Genomic DNA, 15,294 nt, shown 5'->3' on the forward strand with positions numbered 1-15,294 from the left:
ACTTTCTGAGAGAGGGATGGAAAGAAAGAATCCATGTCTTTTGATGTTGCTAGTGGGTGACCCTTTAATCTTTAATTGAGTTTTCATCCTTTGTTTCATAGTTAAATGTTCAGGGGGAAGCTTTGCAGTATGTGAACAGCAGTGGTGAGCCTCCTGAATATCTCCCTATGTGTCTGGAGTACTTTCTCTTCCAGGCAAATGATTTCTTCTCATTCTTTCACATCACTCTGGAAAGGAGAGCACTGTGGGATGAGGTTGGGAGGTGGGCTGTAGAGGATGCTGCATTCCACTGTCCGTGCATTGTGGCAAGGCTAGGGTGCCAGCTGAGTTCTTCTGTTTTTTCAGTTCCAGTGCTTGATCATTTAAGAAAGAAAAGGGAAAAAAAAAGAAAAGTGATTCATGAACCATAAAGCAGAACCTCGCGTCAGGTCACCTTTGTTGTCTCCTCCTCCAAGCGTGTGAGCTGTTGGAATTTAGAAACCCATTTTTGTCCGAGGTGAAGCATCCAGCAGTACAATATGCTTAAAAAAAGAGATGTAATTGACAGCTTTGTATGACACACAATAAGGCAAGCTCCTGTTTCAGTACAGTCATGTGCTGTAGATAGAAGGTGGTGGGGAGACCCAGAAGCAGCAGGGAGGTGCAGTATCAGCCACCTCCTTGCAGCAGTTCCCCACTGCCTCTTGACTCTATCCTGTGCCACACAGGGAGAGCATGGCCACCCCAGTCCTTCCCAGGGTGTGCCTTAGAGTCGAGGAACCCATACATGTGTGGGTGAGAAGCCTCATTTTGGGGGATGGAGTTGTTGAGGAGATGGCTCTCCTCGATGAATTATTGACCAGTCATCTATGTCAGCGTCTTCCTCTTTAAAAGAAAATCAACTACATTCTGTTCACTGGGGAAGGCAAAGGCCTATGCAGACTATGCCACCATGATGAGTTGGTTGTCTGTAGCCATTGGCTGCACATAAACCTTTGCATGTTCACCAGCTCTCACTGTGTTGGCTCTTTGCCTGCGAGGCTCACCATTTCCAGCCTTTCAGCAGGACTTACTTGGTGCTCATAACAAAATTTGGTTTGTTGGCTTTTCCTCTTGCACAAAATAAAGGAGAAATCAATATACTTTTGTTCTTACCACATTCACACAGCCATAATTCCCCCCGTTAAGCTAGTTGAGGCCTCTATCCCCCTACCTGCGCTTACTTCCCAAGAGCACTGTATCTGCCCTCCACCCACACAGATAATCATTGGTTGTTCTTTCTGCTTGCTTGTCAATACACGAATCACAGAATCATAAGGGTTTGAAAGGGACCACTGGAGGTCACCTAGTTGCTATTCCCTAATCTCTCTCCAGGATACCTGGTGTTTTTACATCCCGTTCTGCTAGTGTTCCCATCACGTGGTGCTTAGCTCTTTGTCCATCTCAGCCAGTGGAGCTGAAGGGATTTGGTGTTTGCTAAGAGTAACCTCAAGCAAACTGATGGGGAGGGCAATGGGGAAATTTCACAGCTGCCTGGAATGTCATGAGCTGGTGATCTGCGATCACTTTAGCAGCGTCTCCTGTGGTGTCAGAACTCCCCAAAGAAGCTCTATTTACCTCTGTTCCTTCAGTGATCCAGCTTACAGGAGAGCCCCACAGCCAGCTGTGCTGCCAAGGCTTGGAAGGGGTGTAGGGTGGCTCCATGCAAATAAGGCAGGAACTTCTTGAGCTGGTTTTGCTGCCTGCAAAACTCATCGAGCTGCATCTTCTGGGAGAGGTTTTAATGTGCCATTTAGCTGGATCCCTCTGGGCACTGCACCAGAGTTGTGTGAAGCCACGCTGACTTGTTTGGAAATAGAAGCAAAATACAGCACAGAGCATTTAGAGCCACTCATTCAACCCAAGAATCACTAAAGTCCCAAGTCATCTTACTGTGGCAGTAAAGCACCCAAGCCACTAATAGAAATGTCCTGAATTTGTTCACAGAATTTGGTGGGTAACATCTCTGATAAAGCAAATTCTCAAGAAAGATAGTAAAGTGCCTGTTTGTATTTCACTAGTCCATATCTGTTTGGACGGCTTGCTGTTTTATTAATTTCCATTCAGCCTGTTTCTGGATGAAATTCATACTGAAGACAAATCCGTAGTTCTGAGGATAGCAACACTGAGTAAAAGTACATCTTAAAAGGTTATTCCACATGAAGAGATCTCTCTTTGGGTGCAGTCTGTCCCAGTGGAATCAGGGCACCCTGACAAGACAACATTCCATGAGGAAGATGGTTTTTATTCTTTTCCAGAAACCATTTCCCCTGTTAGAGCTGATCAATGGAGACTGCAGCTGGTGAGGCTGCTGCCTGAGAGCTCCCATGGCTTCAGGGCCATGGCCCTGCTTCCTCCTCTCTTAGCTTCAGTAAATAAGGTCTTGGGCAGGGCTGGCAGGTTTCCTGTGTGGAGTCAAGATGGGGCTTTAACCTTGAAGGAAGGAAATTCAAGAGGAGCAAATTCTTCTGCTCCATTTGTAACAGGTTAGTGGTTAAGGAGGCGGCATGTTTTAGCGTTTCAGTGTTGTTTCAGCCAGCCTAGGTTTTGAAAGGTGGTTCTGTGACTGGTCAAACATCACTCACACCAAGCTCAGCCTTTAAACAAAAATATCTGTGTGGAAAACTCTGTGTTGCACTGAGAACAGGGGTCTCATTATCTCCAAGGAAGACTTGCCCCAAGCAGGCTTGCGAGGATGCTTCAGCTTTCCCTTGCACAGAAAGCTGCCTCTGCTGCTGCCACCTCACACACGGCTGGGCTTCAGTCCCTGCAGCTCCCAGCTCGGCTTTAGAAGCTCTGTGTCACCTGTGGCAGCCCTGTGTAGCAGGATTCCCAGGCCTGGCCAGGTGAGTCAGGATGATGCCTACTGAGCCTGTGCTCAGCTGGAGTGAAGGAAGTGGGAGCCAAAGTATGGATGCTGTGAGTCCTTTGCTTCTCTGGAAGTGCTTTGCTAAACTCTTGGCATAGGGTTTTATTAGCTGAGGGAAAAGGTCTATAAACGGACAGAATTCTGTCCACAGACTTGTGTTGTGAGCGAAGGATGGCTGAAGCCAAGATATTGGTCTGGTCGTGTGGTTTGGGTGTTCTTCTGTTTTTGTGACAGATATATATATATATTTCAGTGCCTCATGCTTTGTCATGTGATTCAGCAGCAATAATTAGGCAGAAACTTGCTGTCCCTGCAGATGCCAAGATTACAGGATGACATACTCTCACCAGATGACAGCACAAACTGATATTTTTAGAACAGCCCGCATCAACTGGTCTCCCCAGTGCTTTCCTCCCTGCATCAGCAGCACTCGGGTTTTATTACAGAACGAGTCTCTGCAAATTGTCTTTTTCATGTGAATGAGCTGTTGTGATTGTTCAGAGCTGTGGATCAGCATTGGTGCCATATTGTGCTGTTGCCTGATAGCTGGAATGCTTACAGGTGGTTTGTTTTTTCCCATCTGTCTTTTGATGGATGGCCCCCTAAAAAGCATATTTTCTTGAATAAGCACATCCTAAGGGGTTCTTTTTAGAAGCATAGCGTCATGCAGCTGAGGAAAGGTCAGGATCTTTTTTTCATAGTGCTCAGTGCTCAGCTGCAGTGATGAACTGACAACCAGAGAGCCTTGAGTCTTATGTTCCTGACAGGCAGAGAGCGCAGGTACGATGTGGGCACAGGGAAAGCACGTAGCTGCATGGTGCAGTGGGTTAATAGCCAGCCTTTATTGCCTGGTCCATAGGGGAAGGATGGATGCTCACAGCCTCCCTGAGGCTCCGTGCTGGTGGTGAAGAGCGCGTCTCCAGCAGGGCGTCGCATCAAAGTTGCCCCCGATCGAGCCTCTGTGAGGCACATGGGGACACTGGCCCCATTAAATCAGGTACCAGCAGTTGGGTGTTGAGACCGCTCTGCCGTAGTCTGGTTTGTGGGGCCATTTAATCAGCTTTTCCGCTCAGATTACCACACGGGGCAGCCGTTGCTGGAGCCTGGCAGAGCAGACATCTGTTGAGCAGTAAGAGGACGGAGGTGTGGCTCAGCTAAAGGAGGCTGCTATGGCAATGGTTGTCTGCGATTGCTGAGGGGGAAAAAGGACAGTTTCCTGGAGGATGCTGTGGAGAACAGCATGTGATCATGCACTTGTTCAGCTGTTTTAGAGATCTTGCCTCTTGTTTTTCCCTGCGCTGATTCCTTTTGCAAACGGCTTCTTCTAGCTTCCATAGATAACTGTTTTGTACAAACATAGAGATCTGGTTTTGAGGAAATGCCTTCCCTCTCTTGCCTTATTCTGACTCTCCTAAGTTATGATAGAGGAGGTTCTTTCTTATGACAGTTTGGTGACAATCCTTATGAATGATCCATATGAGCATTATTGGCCTGTAGTTGGCAGAGAAAAATAGCACTCCATGAGGACACTCAGAAAAAGAGTAGATAGCAGGAACCCAGGGTGCTGTGAACCTGCAATTCAGGATGTTTCCTGGCAGGTAGGTATCCTTTACTCTCCAGTTCCGAGACTGACACTTGTTCTCCAGATGCAAAAGCATGAGCAAATACCTCCTCCATTTTTGTGTTGTACACTCCTGTACACTCCATCTTTTTCTTTGAACAGTAGAGGTATCTTTATCAGTGTTCTCAAGTACCCATAGAAAGCATTGTTATTCAGGCAATTTAGCAAGCATTTTTTGCCTTCATTGTCCATATAGTTAACTTTCACTAGTCCAGCAGCATCTTGCTTAAATGTGCTGTGTTGAGCATAGGTCCTTCAGGAGACCTCCTCAGAAACGTGAAGGGAAGACAGGATAAAATTTACCATGAAATACTGGTAGGAAGCATGGGGACACCTTAGGAGATGATGCCTTGTATCTAATCTCTTCTTCATTGGCTAGGGCAGAGGTTTGAATCCAGCCTGATGCAATGGTTCTCAAAGCCAATTGGCTATCAGCAGTGCTTGTGCAGGAAAGCCAGCATCACTGCACAGTGACATATCTGGAGGTGTAAAAACAAGTGTCGCAGCATATGGTCTTTTTGTATGGGCAACAACACAGTGGCATATGTAGTGTCGTCTGTATGAGCCTGCTCCTCTTGCAAGCAAGTGCAGAATTTCCTGTGAATTAGGTTGTTTAGTATCAGGTCCCAGTACGTAAGGAAAACCCCAATCTGTTTTTCTTTTCAAGTGTGTGAATGTGGGTGAACCAGTTTCTCTCTGGATGTCTCTTTTTGTACCCGTCTTGTAAAATGGGTAGAAGGGACCTTGCCCACCTACAAGGTGAAGTGAACTGACCAGAGGAGTGGTGGACTCTGTTACTGGAAATAGCCCAGGTGTGCCCTGACAGGGTCCTGAGTAACCGAACCTAAGGTTCAACAGAAGATTGGTCCAAATGATGTTCAAAAGTTCCCCTCACAGGCTAGGTTTTTCTGTGTTTCTGTGAGAAGTTTTTCTAAAGCTTTATCAACGCTTGTGAAAATTCAGCTTTTTTTTTAACCTGTTCACATGCATAAAAAGATGATAATCTTGTAATGATTTGATTACATTTGATCTGTGTTCTACAGAAAAAACAGAACAAGGAAAGAATAAGATTTCTTCTGTTTCTTCTGTTTTACCGCATTGTCAAACAGACAAATTATGAAGTGCATGGCAAGGTAAATGTAGATTTAGATGACTTGAGTGGTGAGTTATATAGAGATGGTCATTTATGCTGTGCAGTCTGGTTTAAATCTTCACAGAGGCTTACTCTGTATGAAATGAAAAGACAGGCTTTGGCATCTGGCAAAGTTGTGAATTTTTGTGGTGCTGCAAGTTGCTTATTGTTCAGGAGCAAACAGCAGTGGCATTGCAGACGTGACAAACAGCATTGGCCTCTGCAAAGGAAGACAAGGTAGAGGAAGGTCCATCAGGATAACACATCATTAGTTGTAGATTCACAGGATCATTAAGGTTGAGAAAGACCACTAGGACCACCTAATCCAACCAGCAGCCCATCCCCACCATGCCCACTAACCACATCTGTTAGTGCCACATTTCCATGTATCTTGAATACCTCCAGGGATGCTGACTCCACCACCTCCTTGGGCAGCCTGTGCCACTGCCTCACTGCGCTTTCTGAGAAGAATTTTTTCCTAATACCCAATCTGAGTTATGGCACCTCACTACAGTCCTTAGCAAGCCTTTTATTGCAGAGCTGACACAGGGAGAAAGAATGATCTGACATCTTCAGTTACATTTACTTCCAAATTATTTGGTTGTCTGCTATGGTTTGCAATGTGTTCTGGAGTGAGAAGGCAGCAACAGAAGGAAAAGATACACTTTTGTGCTTTACATGCCTGTACAATACCAGTGCAGCAAATTTTTAGCTCCCATATGCCCTAGTTCTGTGCTGCTTTTTCAGTCTTTCCATTTTTCTGCTCTTGCTCTCTGCCCACCAGTCTGAACCAGGATTTTTTTTTTTTATGAGCACAATTCAAAGAGAAAAAGTGAAGTTGCAACATGACTGGAAGTTCAGACCTTCGGAAGAAATTGCGTGAGGATGCCAGCTCTTTTCTTTTCCTTCAACTTCACATCCTGACTTCGGCTCTGCATTTTGGCACAGTGCCACTCCTGTGCAGCACATGCTAAGCCTAAAAGGTACCACCACAGAGTCAGCATTCCTATTTTTCGTTCTTCTCTTGTCCAGAGAAGTTGTGGAGGTCTTGGGAAGTATTCAAGGTCAGTCTGGATGGGGCATGGTACAGCCTGGTCTAGTGGGTGGCAGCATTGCCCGTGTGGAACTGGATGATCTTTAGGGTCCCTTCCAACCCAAACCATTCTGTGATTTATGAAAAACGTTGCTCTGCAACTTTGTCATTATAAAAAGCCACAGCAGTTATTTTCCTCGTTCAATTCTAGCAAATATTTTCTTCAGTGTTGAGCTGTGAAAACCTATGGCTGAATATTCACTTAAGGAAAAAGCTGAAATCATTCCTGCAGTGGTACTTTTTGAGCCTACTCCATTTTAGAGGAGAAGCTGTACTGCTGGGGTGATGACAGAAACAGGGGTCAGAGGCACCAAATCAAATGCACATTTGTCACTGAAGGACACGTATTTCCTTCACAACGTTTCCATCCTGAGTCTCTTGCCTGCTACTTGTGAAAGGCATTATTGGGATTTCCTGTCCCTGCTGAGTGGTACCCAGAAAAAATGCTTGTTTTACAGGCTTTGGTAGTGTTTTTCAAGATGCAGTCCATTCATCAAGCCTCCCAGCCAAATGAGGAGGTACTCAGTAGGCTTCTTTATGGAGGAGCGCTGTGTTGATGGTGCAGTTCCTAGAACTATGATAATGTGAAGGAGCACATCACTTTTCTTTTTGCAGAGCTTTGTTATGTGGCTTACTGATAAACATACCAGCAGTGTACATCATCTGTACCTTGCCCTTGAGGAGCATCACTGCATCCATCGCCTTTGCAACCTGAAGAAATTTCCAATGCTGTGTAATTGGCACAGGTAGAAATCAAAGGGAGAAAACAAAATGGAGCAGATGATCCTTCAGAGCTTCTGTAATGGTCCACTAAATGCTGTAGGGCTTGGGAGAATACTTTCCCCTTAGGTGGTGGAGATGTGGTGTGAAACAGAGCTTAGGAAATGTGATGGTGGAGAGGGAAGACACAACTAACAGAACAGAGTAAAGCAAGGGTAGCATTTGTAGCAGGTCGGTAGCAAAGTAGAGGATAGGAGGGTGTAGGAAGGGACAGAATGTGAACATCTTATCTCCCACATAACTGCTTACAAACTGAAGAACTGAGTAATACAGAAATCTTTGGGTTTTGTTTTATGCTCTTCCACAGAATAGGATAAGCAGATTTAGCATCTAAAGCTCAGAATGTCTGTGGGAAGTGATAAAGCAAGAGTTCATCTTGAGCTACTCCTAATTTAATGCTTTTTCTGTTTCTCTTTTAAAGTGTTCATTTTCACCAACCACATGCATGTGTGGTTCCATAAGCTGTAGTTTCATAAAGACCTTTGGCTTCTTGTGATGTCCAGCAGATGTGCTTCTTGTGATGTCCAGTGTTCAGTACCCAAGGGATCAAAGCAGTGGAATTGCCCCTACTTCCAGTGCATGCCTGTGAGCCACAGAGCCCAAACTCTGTTATGAGAGCTGCACAGCCTCCAGCTGTTGCCATCACTCTGCTTTTGAGCGCTGCTCTCTGCAGACTGGGGGTGACGTTGTGGACACTGAGCTTCTCCAGCAGCCATTGGGAGCAGGAGAAATCCTAGTGGTGGCTGGAGATGCTGGAGCTGGGTGGGAGAGAACTGGGTGGTTGTGGTGGAGGACCACTCGTACGGAATGTAGCTGGAATTTTCACTTCCCTGCCTGATGTGGCTTTCATTGCTGCGTAATAGCGGGCGAATATCACCAGGTTGACAGATGCTTTTTGTGGTGAAACAGAAAGTGAGAGTGTGTGGGTCTATTACTGGCTGCAATGGGGTAATTTAAAGGTACAGTGGTTAAGACTTTGATCTGCTTCTTTCCATTTTTAAATCCCTTTGCAAAGTCTGTGTAAACAGAACAGTGAGAACTGAACGTGTTTCGGTTCTGCTATGAGTTCCACCTCTGCTGTGCATTTCCCTGGGTTAAGCCTCAGTCTCCTGGATGTTTGTGCAGTCTGAGGGACTGGTGTCCTCAGAAGGTAACATCAGGCAGTGCCACTTACACAGGTTATGCTTGTGAACATCTGTCCTTCACTTTTATTTCTCATCACACAGGAATATTTTGTCACATATTTCATAGGACAATATCCTACGTACATTTTTAATTCAAATAGTAAGCGCTACTCTGGTATTTCGGAGTTCCTGTACTCCTTTCCTTTTAATTATAAGCTCCATCTGAAGTCAGCAGGACTCAAGTTCAGCCCATGCTTAGCTTAGCTGGCTGCCCTGTAGGACCTGCCCAGCTTGCTGCTGCAGTGCACGGTGCTGAACCCATCCTTCCGATGAGCTCAGTTAGCTGGCACGTTGGGAAGCCACCAGTTTCCAGCCTCAGTGCCGTGGCTGCAGTGAGAAGTAGGGGAGCACGGCCCTGCGAAGGGCAGCTGTTTATTTGTTCCACAAAAAAATCCACTGCTGGCTTACACTGGGAGTTACCAGGCCTGTCTGGTAACCGGGGATCTCCTGGTGACCTTGTTGTGGCCATGGAGACACACACACCAAATGGAATTGTTGCCAGGCAGTCACATTAGCAAAGGGCTAGCATTAATTTACTCTTTGGAAACGAAGAAATCAATATGTTGATCCAGTCGGAAATCCCTTTATTCATAAAACAGTCTACCCCAAAACCCTGCACGTAATTAAGGCTAAAGCCAAATTTTGTTTGGGTGAAAAACGCAATCTGTCTGTTCCCTAAGCCACTCTGAATGAAGTTCTCCCCTAATGGCGCAGGGAGCAGCTGTCACACTGTTGCTCTAATAACCATCAGACAAAATGATTAAATTTCCATCAATCATTTAGCATTATCAGAATAGATCATTTTAATAAAATGTTATCATAGGATCAGTGTCTGGAACCTTAAAAAGGAGAAGCCTCAGAATAGTCTGTGCAGTAATGGAGTCATCTCACAAGAGCCTCTTTGTAACGCTGGGAGATTTCCCTCGCAGGAGCTGCTCTCCCAGATTAATCCAGCAGTCCCCCTAAATCCATGGTTTTTCCTGAGGGTGGCTGATACCAGGCTTTCCAGAGAGAAAAAACATTCCTGTAATTGACTCAGATTACTCTGTGGTTTCAGCAAGGGTCCTCTGCTTCTTGCACAGTAGAAAAAAACGAGTCGTTCATCTCAGGGAAAGTCCTCAAAAGGCTTCAGGTGATGGGGGCTGAGCCCAGGGTTCAGAAGCTGGCTCTTTGAGGAGTCACATGCTAAGCAGTACAGATGGCTACCATATGAGATTCCTAAAGATATGAAAGGATTTCATGGGAATGTTTAAATGCACATATTTTTCAAAAACACTTTGAGGTGCCTACCTGTATCCTTAAGCCTCTGCCCACCTTTAAAAACCTGACCTTTGACGTGTTGAAATGTTCACGTTTCATGGAGAACAGTCCAATCCAAAATTGGTGGCTCCTTGCTGCTGCTTTTGAGCAGCATTCTTTGGCTGTCATTCAGGGCTGGCGTTTGTCACATACTGACAGATTTGTCCAGCCTCTTGGTGATGGTGAGAGCTCAAGGTGATGGAGAGGGTGATCATGAAAAATCTCCAGAAGGTGAAGGATCCTTCCATGCTTCACCTGGAAATATGCATGGCAAGTAGACGATGCTTCCTTAATTAGACATTGCCATTAGCCAGAAAAGAAAAGACACACAGACTGTGGCAAGAGATAAACGTTTTCGTGAGGGATATTGGTGTAAACTTATCCTTTGCTATGCACTTGAAGCTTCCGGATGAAAACAAATTAAAATTGCTTGTCAGTGTAAACTGGGTTTGGAGCTTTGCTCAGTTGGCTTTTTGTTGTTGTTTTGTAGGTTTTTTTTCCCTTCATGTAGCAATCTCACTGTCTTTTCTTCTTTTTCTCCTTTCTTTCCAGGCCCTCAAACTGACACGAGATGTAGAGAGAGAACCCTTTGCCAAATCTGCTGTCAGCAAGTGGACAGTGATACTGTTTACAGCTTATGACGTTTGTGAACCCTGCATTATTTTCCTATCAAAGCAGACTGTTAAAAGGCCCCTTATCTGAGTGAAGATCCTCCTTTTTTTTTTTCTTCTTTTTCTTTGGAATTGAACTCATTTTGAAGTATGCAAAATCTTCCTTTTCTGGGATGGCCAAGCACCTGCTGTGGAGACAATGTTCAGCACCATCCTGTTGAGAACACACTGTGTAGCCTTTACAGTAGTTACTTGTCAATGAGTATGTGGTGTTTCAATATATTAATGGTTTATGGGATGTTTTAAGTTGGCTTTTCGTTTTGGAGGTTCTCCCTGTCTGCCCAGCCTCCTCCCTGCAACCTCCAGTTTGATTTCCGTAGATTTTTGACCATTTTTGCTTTCTCTCAGTGGGGAATCTGAAACACTGCATACATGCAAGGAAGTGATCATAACCCAACGTTGCTCAGATGTCAGGGCTCTCCAGATAGACACCGTTCATGATACCAACCAACCTACCAAATTCCAGAGAGAGGTGATTCGTTTGGTCCTTTTGCTTGTTGGGTTGGTTCGTTTGTTTCTTTCTCATTCTTTCCTTAAACTTAATGGTACGGCCCCGTTTTCTGTAAGCATCAAGCCAGAGTTGATTGCAAAGCCAGGGAAACCAGCGAGGCAGACCTCCCGGCTGGTGCTGGTGAGGATGGACTGACCACAGGTGCTGCTGCCTTCGCTGCCATTGGATCCTGCTTGCTGCCCACTGGAGCGGGCTCACCTCCTGCCTTATGTTAGCAGGGCTGCTGCAAACAGCATGGTGAGAACTTTTAGGCTGAGCTGCCCCTCTGCTGCCAGACATGCTGAGCATATAACCACCTGTAAAGAGCTGTCTGAGAAGCAAACATAAAGGGAAACACTGTCCTTTGCAGGAAAGGTGAGTGAACGGGCTGTGTGCATCAGCAAGTCGATTGCAGTGGCAGCACTGGGTGTCCAGGCGCAGATTATTGCAGTGTGTGTAATTGCATCAGTGATCCTTTTTTTTTTTTCCTTTTTCTTTTCTTTTTTTTTTTAGACATATCCTTGATGATTTTTTTCCTTCTCATTGTATATAATCCATTGCAGAAAAAGCAGCAAGAGAGGGAATGGTAAGGTGACAATGTCATGCAAATGGCTTTTCATATGAGCATAGATTGTAACAGGATTAATGACACTGAAAGACAAGGCAGTTTTATATATTTTGCTTCTTAAGATTTTCTTTTGTAAAATGAATAATAATAATAATGAATAAAAGGTATGGTGCTGTATAGATCCTCTCTATAATCTGGAAAGTTTGATTACTTTTTATTAGTATCTTGGGGGGAGGGATACAAAAAAAGAGGGGAAAACACCAGTGGTACATAAGAACTTGGTATGAAGACGTTCTGAATAGGACAGTGTATACATAATTCTCCAAAGTGATATATGAAGCTTTTTTCTTTGCATAAAGGCATTATGCATATAAATATATAAATATATTTTATTATGTACAGAAATGGATCATTATGCATGGATGTTAGGAAAACCAACTAGCATTTTAACCCAAAGTTTCAGTGCATGAGTTGCCACCGGTCCGTGTACCATGCAGTGTGGAGTGACTCCCTCTCGCCACTGGCACCGCACACGCACAGTCATGCACACCCATGCGAGCGCTCGTGGGTCCTCCCTCGCTCCTCACTTTCTGGGTCCCCAAGGTGATATTGGTGAAATAACAGCTCCCCGTGTGATGGAAGTTTTGTTTCGTAACGTAACCCCCTCATGCTCACAGTGTTCTCGTAAAGACGCACCTCTTGGTTTCACCCCGCACTTATGACTGTGTAAACTCTGTGCAGCTGTGGTTGTTGTTGCCCTGTAGCATATCAACTTTTCCAAGTAGCCAAGGGTTTATCATTCTCGTTTCTAAAAAGAAGGAGACTTTTATTTTCACACTCACTTGGTCTGTTTGCCAGCATAGGGACTAGGCGATTAAATCCCCGGGAGGCAGCTGACACTCGCTGCCCATCTCCGTATTCAAGGAGGCTGGTTGTTAGCAGACACTGGCATGCCACAGGACGCCAGGCCTAGGTGTCACTTTGCTTATCAGTCCAACTGCAGACGCTTCTTAACAAAATCAGTCAAGGGCTTCCCTGCAGGCCTCCTGGCGGACCCCAAAACGTGAGTGCACAGCAAAGGCCTGTCCTCTGATGCTCCTTCCCCAGGCACCTCTGTGGTGGCTGTCCCCGTACCCTGAGGATTTGGCCACCAGCAGAGCTCCATGAACAGGTGATGTCCGCAGTGAGGCCCAGGGCCTTTCCAAATGCCACCTGCCAGGTGTCTGGTACGTGTGGGCAGCACCGGTATTGATGTGGTGGTGGATGGCTGAGATGACAAAAACCCCTTGTTCAGTTTTGTTCCTTTGCGTGGATGCAGTTGTTGTCCAGTGCAAGGGAAGGCCCCTTAGTCCAAAACAGCCTGCGGCAATTTGTGCTCTGCCAGGGCAGCCTTGTAACAGTGAACTCAGAGCTAGCTCACACTGGCATAAATAGAGAGAAAAACATAGTGCGCTCTGTTCAGAAAATGGAGACAATTGATTCAGAGACAGCCAGTCAATGGCAGAGAAGGTTTGCTTTTTTTTTTTAATTAAAAGCATTAGCAACTGAAAGGCTTAATCTACCTCCCAGCAATGTCAAGGAGAGCATTTCCATTGGCGTATCTAGGCCACGTTGGGCCCCTATGCTGGAGACTATCTGAGCACCAGCTGAAGAGGGATGGACTTGGACAACCTCTTCAGTTCGGTTTGGTTTCTGTTGCTCGTTTTTGCGGCCAAAACTTTCAAACTGAAGTGCCTCACGTCAGGCATCGAAAGTCTGGGACGTGGATGTGGTGTCATGGGGCTGGCGCTTCTCAAATCAGCAGAGGTGCCTGCTGCCCCCCAGGGCCACCTCGTCCGCACGCTGAGGTGCCTAAAAATTGCTCTCGTGTCCAGAGGTGCTGAAAAATAACTGCGTCTTGTTGAACTCAAGGGTCACTTGTGTAGGTGTCAAAGTAAGGCTTAAAATAATAGTTACCTGGGGGAAGCCACCTTTTGAAAACTTTGGCCTTTGAGTTTTTGAACGTTCTTCTGCATAGTTTTCCTTCTGAAAGCACGTAAAGCAGATGAAGGCCCAGAACAATTACACCGGTGTCGTTTAAACAAACGCTTTACAAAAGGTCTAAAAAGGTGGCATTGATGCAGTTCTTAGTCACAGTTTTTTGGGTTTATTTAACAACTGGGTAATTTTTTTCTCATGAGAATAATTGGATGGTTGGCCACCACCTAACTCCAGAAATTTCTGTGCCACTGATTCAAAAATACAACCTTTTAGATCATGTATTTCTCTCAAATGACGTCATTGCTTGGCAATCAGTGTCCTGTAATTGTTTTCCGTACACAATATTCATTAGGAGTTGCCAACAGATGCGAAGGGGGACCAGATACATTTTGTTCCTATGGGTTGGAAAAATGGATTGTACATTTGGCTTCACATGTTTAACTTTTTTTAAAAAAAGTTGCATGATTGGAAAAAATATGTATACAGTATCTGTAAAACTGTTTTATCTGTTTTTGTTTCAAGCCATGTAAATTGGAAGAATATTAAATCCACAGCCTTAGCGCGCATGGCCGTCTTTACATACCGAAGAGCTGAACAGTTTATACTTTTCATTTGGGCTATCTTGTACTTTCATTTGAAAGCAGACACTCTCATGTTGCAGTCTTACTGAGGATTTTATAAAATAATTTTAAAAAATTAAAAAAAAAAAAAAAAAAAAAGATGCTGCCCTGGATGGATATATTACCTTACTACACAGAGATTGGAAGGAAATTTGTTTTGGAGCAAAACCTGCCCCTTTCCAAATGAAGTAGAGACGCAGTGCTTACTCCACTTGGTGTTAGTAGATATTGCCTTGTGTATTCCATTTTAAATTGTAATCTAGTTTGTAAAAGAGATGGTGACGCATGTAAATAAAGCATAATGGATCTCTACGTTGCAGATTTGCCTTTGCTGTTTTGTTGTGTGACGGACATCTAAATGCAGGACCTGGAAAAGGGGCTGGGAGGGGACCCCTGGGTGGCATGCATCCATAAGGCACGCATGAGGTCCTGTGGCTCTGCAGAGGCATTTCCAAGAGGGTTGCCAGTGACTTAGCATCCCTTCCACTGCAGACAGCGTGCTACATGGAGTTAACAAAACCATCCATTCTAGAGCAGCTGCCGAGGTGGAGAACGTTGCACAATGGGACCTGGTGTGTGAGCAATGGGCAGATGAGGGAGATAGGGGAGCAAGTGGGGGTGGGATCCCTCGGCAAAGAGGTGAGTGTGGAGCAGCAGAGCAGCAAAGGTGCCAGGTGAGGAAGGTGAGACCAAACCCTGCCTGATAGAGAAAGTCCTTCTGACATCTTGCCTGGGTCAGCCTGTCACTGGTGGGTGTCCCCTGGGATGATATTGCATTTCTCTCTTGCAGCCCAGCTCACTCTTCCCAGGAGAAAACCAGCCCAGCTGCAAGACAGCCAGAAGAGTTGTGTCCCCCTGGGCTTGGCTGGGTTTCAAACTGTGTTTGAAATATGTCTGGAATACTTGAAACCATCCGTTTGCGATTTGGGATAAGAAAACCAGCAGCCTGACTCAGCAGAAAGCCGTATT

The 15,294-nt window shown here is 45.2% G+C and overlaps 1 protein-coding gene across 2 annotated transcripts in view; it reads left to right on the plus strand.

Moving 5' to 3' along the window:
* The window catches only part of FOXO3 (forkhead box O3), an 84,472-nt gene extending 69,828 nt beyond the window's left edge, over window positions 1-14,644 (plus strand). For both annotated transcript variants that reach the window (XM_052689503.1, XM_052689496.1), the window contains one exon: window positions 10,549-14,644. The gene's annotated coding sequence lies outside the window, so the exon portion shown is untranslated. The remainder of the gene's footprint in view (window positions 1-10,548) is intronic.
* Window positions 14,645-15,294: the final 650 nt, after the last annotated feature.

The sequence above is a fragment of the Tympanuchus pallidicinctus genome, unplaced genomic scaffold (genome assembly GCF_026119805.1).
Source record: "Tympanuchus pallidicinctus isolate F22 unplaced genomic scaffold, pur_lepc_1.0 scaffold1, whole genome shotgun sequence".
NCBI lineage: Eukaryota > Metazoa > Chordata > Aves > Galliformes > Phasianidae > Tympanuchus > Tympanuchus pallidicinctus.